This window comes from Bos mutus, chromosome 11 (genome assembly GCF_027580195.1).
Source record: "Bos mutus isolate GX-2022 chromosome 11, NWIPB_WYAK_1.1, whole genome shotgun sequence".
Classification (NCBI taxonomy): domain Eukaryota; kingdom Metazoa; phylum Chordata; class Mammalia; order Artiodactyla; family Bovidae; genus Bos; species Bos mutus.
The window spans coordinates 81,557,275-81,573,883 of record NC_091627.1 but is presented as its reverse complement, the minus strand read 5'-3'; the positions used below and the strand labels follow the sequence as shown (position 1 = coordinate 81,573,883).

At 40.6% G+C, this 16,609-nt stretch overlaps 1 protein-coding gene across 7 annotated transcripts in view; it reads left to right on the top strand.

Annotated features, from left to right (window-relative positions):
* The window catches only part of MTA3 (metastasis associated 1 family member 3), a 213,477-nt gene that overhangs the window by 79,248 nt on the left and 117,620 nt on the right, over positions 1 to 16,609 (top strand). The window lies entirely within an intron of this gene.

Genomic DNA, 16,609 nt, shown 5'->3' with positions numbered 1-16,609 from the left:
AAGATCCCTTGGCTTTGTCTTTTGTTCCTTCTGGCTTCAACCCAGTGTATAAAACTTAAAATAATCTTTAAAGCTACATGGATATTTTTACATTGGTTAGCCAAACTTGCTTTACATAAAGGCGATGGCACCCCACTCCAGTACTCTTGCCTGGAGAATCCCGTGGATGGAGGAGCCTGGTAGGCTGCAGTCCATGGAGTTGCTAAGAGTCTGACACGACTGAGCGACTTCACTTTCACTTTTCACTTTCCTGCATTGGAGAAGGAAATGGCAACCCACTCCAGTGTTCTTGCCTGGAGAATCCCAGGGATGGGGGAGCCTGGTGGGCTGCCGTCTATGGGGTCGCACAGAGTCAGACACGACTGAAGCGACTTAGCAGCAGCAGCAGCAAGAGTATCCATAATTCATGCAGGTGAAACTGCAATTCCTGAGAGGAAATAATTTGAACTTGGCAGTAAATTATTGAAGGTTATGGTGTTAGACATCTCTTGAGATAACAAAATATTTTATTTCCTTTTTTTTTAATAATTGTTTTTGCCTTTAAGGTGTATATGGTTGACTCTTACTGAGTTTTCATAGTTCAAGCAGCAAATCCATTTGTTCTTTTGATATTGTTTTCAGATTACTCAGTATTCTATACAGTTGGAGAAATGTTTTCCATATTCTTCCCTATTTTAACAGACTTCTTAACTTGCTTAGGATTGTATATCTTTTTATATAAATTACTATAAGTAGGTAATACTTATATACTATAAGTATTACTTATATATTATAAGTATATACTATATTTATATACTTATAATACTATAAGTAGCCACCAGATTCCCTGGTGGCTCAGATGATAAAGAGTCTGCCTGTGCAGGTAGGAGATCCGGGTTCAATCCCTGGGTCGGGAAGATCCCCTGGAGAAGGAAATCGCAACCCACTCCAGTATTCTTGCCTGGACTATCCCATAGATGGAGTAACCTGGCAGGCTACAGTCCATGGGGTTGCAAAGAGTTGGACACAACTGAGTCACTACACTTTCACTATATATAGGACCGGAAGGGATGACTAGATTAGATGAAAGTTTTAGAGATTATGAAACTCATTAGTGAAAGGCTTCCAGGAGGAGATATCCTGCAGAAAATGTCTGTAAGAAATGTAGTTGTAATCCTGTATCCCGATTGATTCTTATTTCTAGTTTGTCCATGCTGCTGCTGCTGCTAAGTCGCTTCAGTCGTGTCCGACTCTGTGCGACCGCATAGACGGCAGCCCACCAGGCTCCCCCGTCCCTGGGATTCTCCAGGCAAGAACACTGGAGTGGGTTGCCATTTCCTTCTCCAGTGCATGAAAGTGAAAAGTCAAAGTGAAGTCGCTCAGTCGTGTCTGACCCTTAGTGACCCCATGGACTGCAGCCCACCAGGCCCCTCCGTCCATGGGATTTTCCAGGCAAGAGTACTGGAGTGGGGTGCCATTGCCTTCTCCATTGTCCATGCTAGACTATAAATTTTCTGACACTTGGTTTCCAGACTATTTAAAGCTTTGAAAAGGATTATCCTATAGTGTGTGATGGCTCCTATTTCTTATACTGGTAATTCATATATCACATAATTCACAATGTTAAATAACATGTGCCGTTACAGAATTCTTTTAGATTATTTAGTAGTTTACAGGAAAATGGAGTAAAAAAAATGCATGTGACTTTTCTAACAAATACAGTTTCATGAAGTTATCTGTTTTGTCTTCTTTACTTGGTGGAATGATTAGATCAGAGTGTATGTACAATTCTTAAGATTTTTAACATGTTCTTGAGGAGCCTTCCAGAAAGTATGAATCAGTTTATTTTCATACTTTGCTATCACTTTGTCCTTTCTTATATTTTCTTATGGAAGTTTCATGGGTTTCTGTTTAACTATAAGTTTGTGATCATTTGTAGTTAATCTTTGTGTTTCGGTGCAAGGTGCCCATGCTTAGGTCCTTTTGGGGGCGCTGCATCTGTTTTCAGTTGTTTCAGCCCTGCTTGTTGAAAAGACTATGTTTTCACCATTGTATTGCTTTTGTGCCTCTGTCACATCAGTTGGCTTTAAATATGCGCATCTATTTCTATCCTTTCTCTTCTGCTCCTTTCATCCATTTGTTGCTCTTGTTGCCATTTTCACCATCAGCGGACTTTGGATTATTGTATCTTTCTGCTACTACTTGAAATCAAGTAATATTAGCCCTCCAACTTTGATTTGTTCTTTTTTAAACTTGTTTTGGCTATTCTAGATCCTCTGCATTTTTATTTAAATTTTAGAATCAGCTTGTCAGTTTTTACAAAAATAAAAAGGTCTGCTGGGATTTTGGTTGGGATTTCGTTACATCTACTAGGGGGAGAATTGATAACTTTTTAATACTGAGTCTTCTAATCCATGAATACATGGATTAGTGGTTTCTTACTTTTTATTGTTGAGTAGTATTCCGAAAAAGCAAAAAGATAGGACACTGAAAGATGAACTCCCCAGGTCCGTAGGTGCCCAGTATGCTACTGGAAATCAGTGGAGAAATAACTCCAGAAAGATTGAAGGGATAGAGCCAGAGCAAAAACAACACCCAGTTGTGGATGTGACTGGTGATAGAAGCAACGTCCGATGCTGTAAAGAGCAATATTGCGTAGGAACCTGGAATGTTAGGTCCATCAGTTCAGTTCAGTCGCTCGGTCGTGTCCGACTCTTTGCAACCCCGTGAATCGCAGCACGCCAGGCCTCCCTGTCCATCACCAACTCCCGGAGTTCACTCAAATTCAAATCCATCGAGTCGGTGACGCCATCCAACCATCTCATCCTCTGTCAGCCCCTTCTCCTCCTGCCCCCAATCCCTCCCAGCATCAGAGTCTTCCAGTGAGTCAACTCTTCGCATGAGGTGGCCAAAGTACTGCAGTTTCAGCTTTAGCATCAGTCTTTCCAATGAACACCCAGGACTGATCTCCTTTAGAATGGACTGGTTGGATCTCCTTGCAGTCCAAGGGACTCTCAAGAGTCTTCTCCAACACCACAGTTCAAAAGCATCAATTCTTGGGTGCTCAGCTTTCTTCACAGTCCAACTCTCACATCCCTACATGACCACTGGAAAAACCATAGCCTTGATTAGACGGACCTTTGTTGGCAAAGTAGTGTCTCTGCTTTTTAACATGCTATCTAGGTTGGTCATAACTTTCCTTTTGAGGAGTAAGCATCTTTTAATTTCATGGCTGTAATCACCATCTGCAGTGATTTTGGTGCCCCAAAAAATAAAGTCTGGCACTGTTTCTACTATTTCCCCATCGATTTCCCATGAAGTGATGGGACCAGATGCCATGATCTTCATTTTCTAATGTTGAGCTTTAAGCCAACTTTTTCACTCTCCTCTTTCACTTTCATCAAGAGGCTTTTCAGTTCCTCTTCACTTTCTGCCATAAGGGTGGTGTCATCTGCATATCTGAGGTTATTGATATTTCTCCTGGCAATCTTGATTCCAGCTTGTGCTTCTTCTAGCCCTGCGTTTCTCATGGTGTACTCTGCATAGAAGTTAAATAAGCAGGGTGACAATATACAGCCTTGACATACTCCTTTTCCTATTTGGAACCAGTCTGTTGTTCCATGTCCAGTTCTAACTGTTGCTTCCTGACCTGCATACAAGTTTCCCAAGAGGCAGTTCAGGTGGTCTGGTATTCCCATCTCTTTCAGAATTTTCCACAGTTGATTGTGATCCACATAGTCAAAGGCTTTGACATAGTCAATAAAGCAGAAATAGATGTTTTTCTGGAACTCTGTTGCTTTTTCAATGATCCAGCTGCTGTTGGCAATTTGATTTCTGGTTCCTTTGCCTTTTTTAAAACCAGCTTGAACATCTGGAAGTTCACGGCTCACGTATTGCTGAAGCCTGGCTTGGAGAATTTTGAGCATTACTTTACTAGCATGTGAGATAAGTGCAATTGTGTGGTAGTTTGAGCATTCTTTGGCATTGCCTTTCTTTGGGATTGGAATGAAAACTGACCTTTTCCAGGTCTGTGGCCACTGCTGAGTTTTCCAAATTTGCTGGCATATTGAGTGTAGCACTTTCACAGCATCATCTTTCAGGATTTGAAGTAGCTCAACTGGAATTCCATCACCTCCACTAGCTTTGTTTGTAGTGATGCTTTCTAAGGCCCACTGGACTTCACATTCCAGGATGTCTGGCTCTAGGTGAGTGATCACACCATCGTGATTATCTGGGTCATGAAGATCTTTTTTGTACAGTCCTTCTGTGTTTTCTTGCCACCTCTTCTTAACATCTTCTGCTTCTGTTACTTCCATACCATTTCTGTCTTTTATCAAGCCCATCTTTGCATGAAATGTTCCCTTGGTATCTCTAATTTTCTTGAAGAGATGTCTCGTCTTTCCCATTCTGTTGTTTTCCTCTATTTCTTTGCATTGATTTCTGAGGAAGGCTTTTTTATCTCTCCTTGCTATTCTTTGGAACTCTGCATTCATATGGGCATATCTTTCCTTTTCTCCTTTGCTTTTCACTTTTCTTCTTTTCACAGCTATTTGTAAGGCCTCCCCAGACAGCCATTTTGCTTTTTGCATTTCTTTTCCATGGGGATGGTCTTGATCCCTGTCTCCTGTACAATGTCACGAACCTCCGTCCATAGTTCATCAGGCAGTCTGTCTATCAGATCTAGTCCCTTAAATGTATTTCACACTTCCACTGTATGATCATAAGGGATTTGGTTTAGGTCATACCTGAATGGTCTAGTGGTTTTCCCTACTTTCTTCAATGTAAGTCTGAATTTGGCAATAAGGAGTTCATGATCTGAGCCACAGTCAGCTCCTGGTCTTGTTTTTGCTGACTCTATAGAGCTTCTCCATCTTTGGCTACAAAGAATATATTCAGTCTGATTTCAATGTTGACCAGCTGGTGATGTCCATCTGTAGAGTCTTCTCTTGTGTTGTTGGAATAGGGTGTTTGCTATGACCAGTGCATTCTTTTGGCAAAACTCTATCAGCCTCTTCCCTGCTTCATTCCGTATTCCAAGGCCAAATTTGCCTGTTACCCCAGGTGTTTCTTAACTTCCTACTTTTGCGTTTCAGTCCCCTATAATAAAAAGGACATCTTTTTTGGGTGTTAGTTCTAGGTTTTGTATGTCTTCACAGAACCATTCAATGTCAGCTTCTTCAGCGTTACTTGGGGCATAGGCTTGGATCACCGTGATATTGAATGGTTTGCCTTGAATACAAACAGAGATCATTCTGTCGTTTTTGAGATTGCATCCAAGTACTGCATTTCAGACTCTTTTGTTGACTATAATGGCTACTCCATTTCTCCTAAGGGATCCAGTATTCTTGCCTGGAGAATTCCAAGGACAGACGAACCTGGAGGGCTACAATCCCTTGGGTTAGTAGGACCTTGTTGTTTATCCACCTATAGATAATAGTTTGCATCTGCTAATCCCAAACTGAGTTAAATGGTCATCTGAGTTAAATTCACCCATTCCAGTCCATTTTAGTTCGCTGATTCCTAGAATGTCAACGTTCAGTCTTGCCCTCTCCTGTTGGACCACTTCCAATTTGCCTTGATTCATGGATCTGACATTCCGGGTTCCTATGCAATATTGCTCTTTACAGCATCAGACCTTGCTTCTATCACCAGTCACATCCACAACAGGGTACTGTTTTTGCTTTGGCTCCATCCCTTCATTCTTTCTGGAGTTGTTTCTCCACTGATCTCCAGTAGCATATTGGGCACCTACCGCCCTGAGGAGTTCCTCTTTCAGTATCCTATCATTTTGCCTTTTCATACTGTTCATGGGGTTCTCAAGGTAAGAATACTGAAGTGGTTTGCCATTCCCTTCTCCAGTGGACCACATTCTGTCAGATCTCTCCACCATGACCTGCCCGTCTTGGATGGCCCCACGGGCATGGCTTAGTTTCATTGAGTTAGACAAGGCTGTGGTCCATGTGATCAGATTGACTAGTTGTCTGTGATTTCAGTGTGTCTGCCCTCTGATGCCCTCTCGCAACACCTACTGTCTTACTTGGGTTTCTCTTACCTTGCACGTAGGGTATCTCTTCATGGCTAGGTCCATGAATCAAGGCAAATTGGAAGTGGTCAAACAGGAGATGGCAAGAATGAACGTCAACATTCTAGGAATCAACAAACTAAAATGGACTGTAATGGGTGAATTTAACTCAGATGACCATTATATCTACTACTGTGGGCAGGAATCCCTTAGAAGAGATGGAGTAGCCATGGGGTTACATGACTGAGCATGCATGCATGAGGGTGGAAGGAGATGGTTGTTAGCAGTTAACTGGTAGAACTTAAAAAAAAAAAGAAACTGCAAACTCTTTGCCATGGTGAATCTACTGTTTTACACACTCATCTGCAATGTGGGGGAGTTACGGTTTCGTCACATCTTTGCCAACACTTCATGAGGTCAGTCTTTTTAATTTTAGGCCTCCTAATGGATATGTAAATTTTACCTTCTTGTGTCCTGTAATTTTTATGTTACAGGATTTTTTATGTTCCTGTAAATCTTCTTGAGCTTTGTTCTGTGATGCACTTAAGTTACTTGGAAACAGTTTGGTCGTTTTGGTTGTTGACTTTATGACTTAATGTATATTTGTTAAGTGGGTACAGAGCAGTCTGCTCATTTGTTCCCTATTACTTAAGCAAGACCTTTCTGTGTACCCTACCCAATACACCGTGAATTATGAGTTTTACTAGTGTAGTTGTTGAAAAAGAAGCACTGTTCGTGGCTCAGTGTGAGCACAGGGCACTGTTCCGCTGATTGTTTCCCTAGTTTATGGCCGTTTCCTCACTTGCATTCACTGATGGGTTCTATGCTTGAGAATTACTGGCTGTGATCTCCAGGTTTTCTCACTCCAGTGCTCTCATCTTCTGAACCGCGTCTCCCTCGTCTCTCACCTTTGTCTCCTCATCTGGGAGTCACCCAGGCTCTGCCTCAGTTTCCCTGCCTTCTCTGTTGCCAGGAAACTCTGCCAAGGCAATAAATAGGGCCAGTGTTAGGGCTCACCTTGTTTGCTTCCTGTCTCAGGGTTTACTGTTCTTCATTGCCTGATGTGCCAGTGGCCTGATGCTTCATGTATATTATTAAGTTTTGATTTGGGGAAGGAAATTTGTAAAGGGAAAAAACAAACCCAAGATTTGTAAAATTTGGTTGTTTCAGAGAGGAGGGTCCCTATTACATTGTCTAGAAAGAAAGATCCTAGTTTTCTAAAAAAATATTTAAAAAGTCAAGGTGTAAAATACAGTATAACATGTAAAGTGCACAGGTCAGTACATTTTCGCAGATGTATACATTTCTATTATTACCACTCAGATCAAGATAGAAGACTTTCTCATACCTCAGCAGATTCCTTTGTGTTCATTGGCACCCTCTTCCTCCTCAGATAACCACTTCTCTGATGTCTGTTTAGCTTTGCCTGGTCTCCGATTTTGACTTCATCCCAATGAAGTACCTATGGTATTTACTCTTTTTGCTTGACTTTTTTTTCACTCAGCGCTGTGTCTGTGGGATCCGTCTATGTTATTGCTTGTATCACTTGTTCTTTGTTTGGGTCCAGTAGTATTCATCCTCATGCTGATGGATATCAGGTGGTTTCCTATATTGGCTCCTGTGAATAAAACTGCTATGAACATTCTTTTGGTGTACTTAAGGTCTCATTCCACTTGGGTAAACACTGAGGATTAGGATTCTTGGTTTGTGGGGCAGGTGTAAGTACACTTTAGTAGTATATTGCAAACAAATTTCCACAGTGGTTGAACCAGTTTTTCACTTTGTATGTGAATTTTTGGGCTATTTTCTTGGAGAGACTTGGCATTTTCAGTCTTTCAAAGTTTAGCTGTTATGGGACAGCAGGTTTTCTTTTAGGAGGCCAAAGCATAATACTTAGGTTAAGTAATATGAGGGCTGAAGTAACCAGTTCTCCTGGTTTGCCTGAGACTGAGCGATTCTCTGAATGTAGGAGTTTAGTGTTGTTTTTTGGTGGCTCAGGTGGTAAAGAATCCACCTGCAGTGTGGGAGACTCGGGTTCGATCCCTGGGTTGGGTAGATACCCTGGAGAAGGGAACGGCTGCCCATTCCAGGATTCTGGCCTGGAGGATTCCATGCACTGTATAGTCCAGGGGGTCACAGAATCAGAACAACTGAGCGACTTTCACTTTAAAATTCTATTTGTTTATGACTGTGCTGGGTCTTTGTTGCTGCGTGGGCTTTTCTGTAGCTGTATTGAGTGGGGGCTGCTCTCAGTTGCTGTGTGCGGGCCTCTCGCTGCAGTAGCCTCTTGCTGTGATGCAAGAATTCTAGGGTGCACAGTCTTCAGTAGTTACTGTTCCCAGGCTCTAGAGCACAGCTCAGTAACTATGGTGCACGGACTTAGGTGCCACGAGGCCAGGGATCGAACCTGTGTCTCCTGTATCAGCAGGCTGAGCCACTGAGCCACCAGAAAGCCCCAGACTTCTAGTTTTAAAACCAGGATAGTTCCAGTCACCTTAAATGAGGCTCTCAGCATATTTAGGCAGCAGAATGTGAAGGTAAAAGCAGGAAATTCACAAGGTCCAAGCCAAACCCAAGTACAGATGAGGCCTTACCCAGTGGTTGTGTTCTCTAGTCAAAAAAGACAGAGGTCAAAAAAAAAAAAAAAAAAAAAAAGACAGAGGTCCACTCATTCCACCACCTTTTACCTTTCAGATCTCAGCTTAAACTGTGTTTCTTCAGAGAAGGGTCAACTGGCTGTGTTAATTTCCTTTGTTATATTTATGGAATACCTTATATAACCTTATAATACTTGCCACACTTGGCATATTTTTATTTGAAATCTTTATCAGAGCAGGACATTTATGTCTTCCTCATAGATATCCCCACAACATATTGGTAAGAACATCAATAATTTTTTTTCTTCTCTTGGGGTGTAGTTGTTGGGGAGAAGTAGGTGAAATATGGCAGGGCAGATCATTAGAAGATTTATAAACCATGAGACTTCTTAAAAATCAAAGCAAAAGAGAAATGTGTTGTAGGAAGATGCTGGCTGCTGTGTCTGTAATGAATGGGAAAGGATGATGGGCCTGGGGTTCTGGAAATTCTGGTTACTTCTAAATCCTTTTGTTTCTTACGTTTTAAAATTGATAGCAAATGTGAAAATGCATGGTGGCATTTTAAGGCTGCATAAAATTCCAGATGGACTTTGAATATGTTATAAGATTGGGCAGCCTTTGCCAGATGCAGTGTTCTTTGAATAAATAAATGTAAAGCAGAAATAGCTTAAATTTCTGATGGGATCCTAACTTGCTATAAAACAACTTATGAGTCATTGTATCTCACTATGTGAAGATAAAATTTCTGTGACAGGTTTCTTAAACCCAGTAAAGTAAAAAAGCCTTGTTTCACCCAGTTCATGTTTCTCTTTTCAAGTTAGACTTTGAGTTAGTATTTCTTTTGGATAAGTCAGTTGTTCCTGAATATCTTTCAGGGTATATGTGGTGGAAACAGTTTTCATGATAATACTAAGTTGTCACTAGATGGTCTTCCTGATTCTCTCAGGAGTATGTGGCAGAGTTTTTGCACTTGTATGACAAGTTGATGACATCACCATTCAGGATAATTCAATATGTGCTTGTGATTTCCTGTGTTTTCAAAAGTTTCTTTGTTTTAATTTCTAACACAATATTGATAGATATAACCCATGTAGGCAAAACTTTTTTGAAGTCTTTGATAGGACTGAAGAGACAAAGGAGTTCTGAGACTAAATAGCTTGAGAACAGCTGGAATAGGTATTCTGCGCTCCCCCAAAATGTTTTAAAATTAGTGTTTTATACTCTTCAACTTTATATGTAATTTTCTTTCTTCTCTTAACTTTTCATCCACTTCTAGTCTCTCCCTGTTTATCTCATGCATTTCTTTATAGAAGCAGTAAACTCTTGGTGCTTTCCTGTTTTTGAGCTCCAAAATAGGCCACTTTTCTGTTTTGCTCCTCTCCTTTTCTAATCTTCAAAACCCAAAAGTTAGTTGTATATTTGTAATCACGTGTATATTTCAGAAATTAACGTTATACAGAATGTCACTTGAATTTTATATTTTGGAAAGATGATAGAAAGTTGTAGAGAAGGAAATACAAGTAATGAAATGATTATCAACTACAGTGGTTGTCTCATTAAGAAAAAAAGTTTACCATGGATTAGAGTTTAGTTACGGATTTCATTCTATTGAGTCCTATTCATTTTTTAATTTTTATTCAACTTTTACTGAAGTTTCTAGGAAGCAGAAAAGAGAATAACGTGCTAATTATGAACCTGCCAGCCAACTTTGTCCTCTCTTGTAGCACACATTTGCTTTAGATTCTTTTAGTGCTATGGGCATCCCTTCCCAGCCCCATTGCCTTCCTGCTTCCCCCATAGGTGGATTGCTGTCTCATCTTTGGTGTATATTTTTCGATTCATCTCTTTATAACTTTTACATATGTACGTATTTATCTAGAGCATTGTTTTTACCTTTTAAAAAATGATATTTTACATATGTGTTCCTCTACAGATTGCTTTCTCGCTCAATATCAAATTTTTGCAGTCCGTTGGTATGTGGATTCACGCATTCATTTTTAACTGCTGAGTAGAAATTCATTACATAACTATACTGAAATTTATTGTTCTTTTTGCATTTCATTTCCCTTCTGCCCTTTTTTCCAGGTTTAGCTAGTTCTCTATTATTCATATTCCATATATAACTTATCACTTTGTTTTTATTTAATTTAAAAAATTTTTATTTTTATTTATTTATTTGGCTGCACTGGGTCTCAGTTGCAGCACTCTGGATCTTTAGTTGTGGTACGTGAATGGTTAGTTGTGTCATGCCAGATCCAGTTCCCTGGCCAGGAATCGAACCTGGGCCCTCTGCATTGGGAACCTGGAGTCTTAGCCTCTGGACCACCAGGGAAGTCCCCACTTACCACTCTAAAAAGTGTGCAATTCAGTGATTTTTAGTATAATCACAAATTTATGCAACTATAACTATTATTTAATTCCAGGACATTTTTAAAAAAATTACTCCAGAAAGAAACCCCATACCCATTAGCAGTCCCTGCTCTAGTTCCTCTTCCACTAATCCTCTGTCAACCACCAGTCTACTTCCTGTCTCTCTTTATTTGCCTGTTCTGGATTTTTCATATCAGTAGTGTCATGTAATATGTGACCTTGTGTGTCTTTCTCTTTTGTAATATTTCATTTAGTTGAATGTCTCAAAGTTCATGTTGTAGCCTGAATCAGTGCTTCTTTCCTCTTTATGGCTGAGTGATAAATATGCCATTGTGTGGATATCCTACATTTATTTATCCATTTATCAGGCATTTGGGTTGCTTCTACTTTTTGGCAGTTAGGAATAATGCTCCTATAAACATTCACATACAAGTTTTGTGTTGACATGTTTTCAGTTCTCCTGGGCATATACCTAGGAAAGGAATTGCTTGGTTACACGGTAACTCTGTTCAGCTACTTGAGGAAGCATTGAGCTGTTTTACAGTGCAGCTGCAGCATCTGACATTCTCATGGATAATGTACAAAGGTTACAGTTTCTCTACATTTTTGCCCATTATCTTTTTGATTGTAGTCATTCTAGTTGACGTGAAAAATCTCATGGTGGTTTTGATTTGCGCTTCCCTTGTGGCTAATGACGTTAAACATCTTTTCATGTCCTAATTGGCTCTTTGTGTATCTTTTTGAAGAAACGTCTATTCAAATTCTTTGCCCATTATTTAACTGAGTTGTCTTTTTATTGTTACAAGAGTTCTTTATTCCGGGTACTAGACCCTTATGAGTTACATGATTTGCAGACATTTTCTCCCATTCTGTGGGTTGTCTCTTTGCTTTCTTGAGAGTACCCTTTTAATCACAAAAATTTTAACACTAATTCTAATTTACCTGTCTTTTCTTTGGTTTCTTATGATTTATTTAGGGGGAGTTGGTGATGGACAGGGAGGGCTGGCATGCTGGGTCGCAAAGAGTCAGACACAACTGAGCGACTGAACTGAACTGAACTGAATGAAGAAACTATTGCTTAGTCTAAGGTCATGAAGATTTGCACTTGTGTTTCATTCTAAGCATTTTATAAAATTTTTAGCTCTTACATTTAGGTCTTTGATCTATTTTGAATTAATGGTGTGAGAGTCCAGCTCTATTCATTATATGTGGTGTCTGGTTGTTAGCACCATTCGTAGAGGACTATTCATTCCCCTGGGCTTTCCAGGTGGCTCAATGGTAAAGAATCTGCCTGCCAATGTAGGAAACATGGGTTCGCTCCCTGGGAAGATCCCCTGGAGAAGGCAGTGGCAACCCCTCCAGTATTCTTGCCTGGGAAATCCCCTGAACAGAAGAGCCTGGTGAACTACACAAAGAGCTGGACATGACTCTTTGTGTAGACTTGGACACAACTCGTTGTGTAGAGTTGGACACAACTCTTTGGAGTCCAGTGGAGTCACAAAGAGTTGGACATGACTGAGCAGCTGAGCACACACTCACCTTCATTCCCCTGATGAATTGTCTTGGCACTCTTGTCCAAAATCATCTAACAGGAAGACTGGGCTTATTTCTGTACTACCAGTTATATTCTAATTAATCTATGTCTGCTCTTAGGTCAGTACCTCATAGTCCTGTTTGTCATAGCTTTTATCTTTTGTTTTTTGGCCACACTGCATGCAGGGTTTTAGTTCCCCAACAGGGTTTCCCTGGTAGCTCAAACGATAAAGAATCTGCCTGCCATGCGGGAAACCTGGGTTTGATCCCTGGGTTGGGAAGGTTCCCTGGAAGAGGTCTTGGCAACCCACTCCAGTGTTCTTGCCTGGAGAATCCACATGGACACAGGAGCTTGGCAGGCTACTGTCTGTGGGGTCACAAAGAGTCAGACATGACTGAGTGAGTATGCACACACACATACAGCCAGGGATCAAACCCTTGCCCCCTTCAGGGGATGCATGGAGTCTTAACCACAGGGCCACTAGGGAAGTGGTTGTAGCTTTGAAGTAAGCTTTGAAATCTGAAAGTGTGAGTCCTTCTAAATTTGTTCATGGCTATTGAGGGTTGCTTATGTCCATATGAATTTTAGAATAAGTTGGCCAATTTCTGTGAAAAAGGCTATTGGAATTTTGGTAGGGGTTACACTGAATCTGTAAATCAATTTAGGGAGTATTGCCATCTTAACCATATTAAATCCTCCAATATGTGGACATAGTTTTTCCATTTATTTAGGTGTCTTTAAAATTTCTTGTAAGAATGTTTTGTCATTTTTAGCATATGAGTTTTGTCTTTTGTTAAATATATTCCTATTTTTTTCCCTTTTGATGCTATTGTAAATGAAATATTCTTAGTTTCAGTCTGAATTGTTCAGTGCTATTGATGAAACTATCATTGATGTTTGTTTATTGATCATTTGCTTCTAGATTGCCAAATCTTTTCTTTCTTTCTTTAATATTTATATATTTATTTGGCTGCCTGGGATCTTCCTTCTTTAGTTGTGGCATGTGGGATATTTCACTTCAGTTCAGTCACTCAGTCGTGTCCGACTCTTTGCGACCCCATGAAGCGCAGCACACCAGGCCTCCTGTCCATCACCAACTCCTGGAGTTTACCCAAACTCATGTCCATTGAGTTGGTGATGCCATCCAACCATCTCATCCTCTGTTGTCCCTTTCTCCTCCTGCCTTCAATCTTTCCTAACATCAGGATCTTTTCAAATGAGTCAACTCTTCACATCAGTTGGCCAAAATATTGGAGTTTCAGCTTCACCATCAGTCCTTCCAATGAACACTCAGGACTGGTTTCCTTTAGGATGGACTGGTTGGATCTCCTTGCAGTCCAAGGGACTCTCAAGAGTCTTCTCCAACACCACAGTTCAAAAGCATCAATTCTTCAGTACTTAGCTTTCTTTATAGTCCAACTCTCACATCCATACATGAGTACTGGCAAAACCATAGCCTTCACTAGATGGACCTTTGTTGACAAAGTAATGTCTCTGCTTTTTAATATGTGGGATCTTTAGTTACAGGCATATGAAGAAGCTCCCAGTTGCAGCATGTGGGATCCAGTTCCCTGACCGGGGGTTGAATCCAAGTCCCCTGCATTGGAAGTGTGGAGTCCTAGCCACTGGGCTACCAGGGAAGTCCCTGCCAAATCTTTTCTTTCTCTTCATTCACATAGTTCCCTGAAAGCTCAACTGTCATAAAAATCCTTCTAATTTTATTCAACTTGCCTCTTCTTTTTTTTTTCTTGCCAGGCAGGCTTGAGTTGCATCAATACTGAGCTATTTTCAGTCAAATAATATGCCTTCAAACATTTTGGTACTTCTTAAATGTGTTCTAGACAAAATTTTAACCACTTGCTTTTCTGTATGTTCTGTACCAGCTCACATCATCATTGTGGGCTGATAGTTCATTAAAATGGGGACCTGAGGATGTTTGTTTGAGAATAACCTGTGGAAAACTCTCCTCCTACCTGCCCGCGCCACACCCCCCATCCTAACTAGCATGTAGAAATTATAATTTTGATTAGTTCTGAAAAATACCCAGTTCAGGCAAACAAAGTGAAAGTCACTCAGGCGTGTCCAACTCTTTGTGACCCCATGACTATACAGTCTGTGGAATTCTCCAGGCCAGAATACTGGAGAAGGTAGCCTTTCCCTTCTCCAGGGGATCTTCCCAACATAGGGATCGAACCCAGGTCCCCTGCATTGCAGGCGGATTCTTTACCAGCTGAGCCACAAGGAAAACCCCAAAATACTGGAGTGGGTAGCTTATCCCTTCTCCAGGGGATCTTCCTAACCCAGGAATTGAACCGGGATCTCCTGCATTGCAGGCGGGTTCTTTATCAACTGACCTATCAGGGAAGCCCTTTCAGGAAAAGAACTGAGAATCAGTAATGACTTTTCCTGTCGGGAGCCGCGTTAGGCATTACTGATAAAATGGAGGCACGGACCCAGACCCCTCTCCTCATTCCACAGGCACGGTCCCGGGATGAAGGAGTTAGGACTTGTAATTCTGACTTGTCTTTTCCTCTCCTCGGCTGAGTTGACTGAAAAGGAATATTAAGGTGCTTATTGCTCTTGAGAGGACCATGAGAAGGCACAAAGCCTTCTGCGGCTGTGCTCAGAGAATAATTCATAAAGTTAATCATTGACATTTGTTTAAGGACTTTTACAAGAGTGTTCCAGGATGAGCACATAGGCCACAGCTTGAGGCCATAGGAGGGATTGCTGTCTGAAGCCTGTTTGTGAGGAAAATGTTTATGGCAAAAGAGTTTGCTGAATTTAGGTCTAAGGAATAATTAAAATAGTTAGAAGCTAAAGATTCAAGGAATGTTGTAGTGTTAGCATATTCTACTATAGCTTATAGAAATTAGGGACTTTAGAGATATTATTAGCTAGAAGCCCTTTCTAAGAAATAGTGCATTTAGGATACTAGGGGCAAACAGGACGTAGAAAGATAAGAAATAAACTGAGGAATGTGGTATGCAGCCCAGACATTAGCATGAGTTACAGTGTATTCACAAGGACACATGAGAAAAAGTAGATAAGAGAATCGCTGAGGAAGGAACTCCTTTTGAGGGGCAACAGTGATTTATGGAGACAACAAATCTGGGTTAGGGGGAACTGAAAATGTCGAATCTCTGACCTAATGCTTTTGTAAAAGTATAAAAGAGAATCTTAAGCTTGAAATAAATATGCAGTGCAAGAAATATGAATGAGAGGCTGCATTGATACTCGCGGACACCCCTTCAGCCTGATTCCCTGGCTGCTGGAGCTGGACTCCGGCATTTTCCTCGCCTAGGTTCTGACCCTCTTTGTTCAGGTACCTGAATGTGTGTTGCCTCTTGTGGCCCAGTTACGTGTCACATGCCCAGTCTCTAAAGTTTTGCTGTGGAGATTAATCTGTACCCCATACCTGGATGCTCTCTTTCTTCACTACTCAGCTAGTTTAATTTCTTCTCTGACACCTGCTTCCCGGGCATTGTTTCTGCTAGCCTTTCCTAGCCCCTTTCAGGCTGTGTGTGTAGTTAGCCTTGCTGAGCTCTGGGGCCGTGGATTCTTTCTCATCCTGCAGTCTAAAGCTTTGAAATTTGTAGGACCCTTGCTAGGTTGATCTCAGTTAAGTACAGTGATACTTATTTTATAAATAAATAAATTTATATTTATTGTTTGTTAAAGCTTCACACAATCCCTTGGTGTGGTTTCTTTCTGTATTCTGTCTGCAGTTTATGACCCTAGTGCCTCAGTGCCTAATAAACTGCACTGAAGCATTGCCAACTGGTATCAGTCTCTTCTGCTGCTGTACTGTTTATTGTGGGACTTCTACTTTAATAACTTTTAGAAGGTACCAAATTTGATATTCCATCAAGGTTGGTAAATGGTTTTAAAAAATTATAAATGTATTACCATGGACATGGTTTTTTGATGATAATCAGATTTGATCTTTTAAATTTTTTGTTGTCTAAATGTCAGTTTTTGCCATTATGGTTTGCTTAGTGTTTTTAGAATGTTAAAGGATGGGAGTCATTCTTGTTCGGAAGCCAATATAAATATATACAAAAATGTAAATGAAATTTAACTAGTAAACTTGAGAAAATGAGTTTT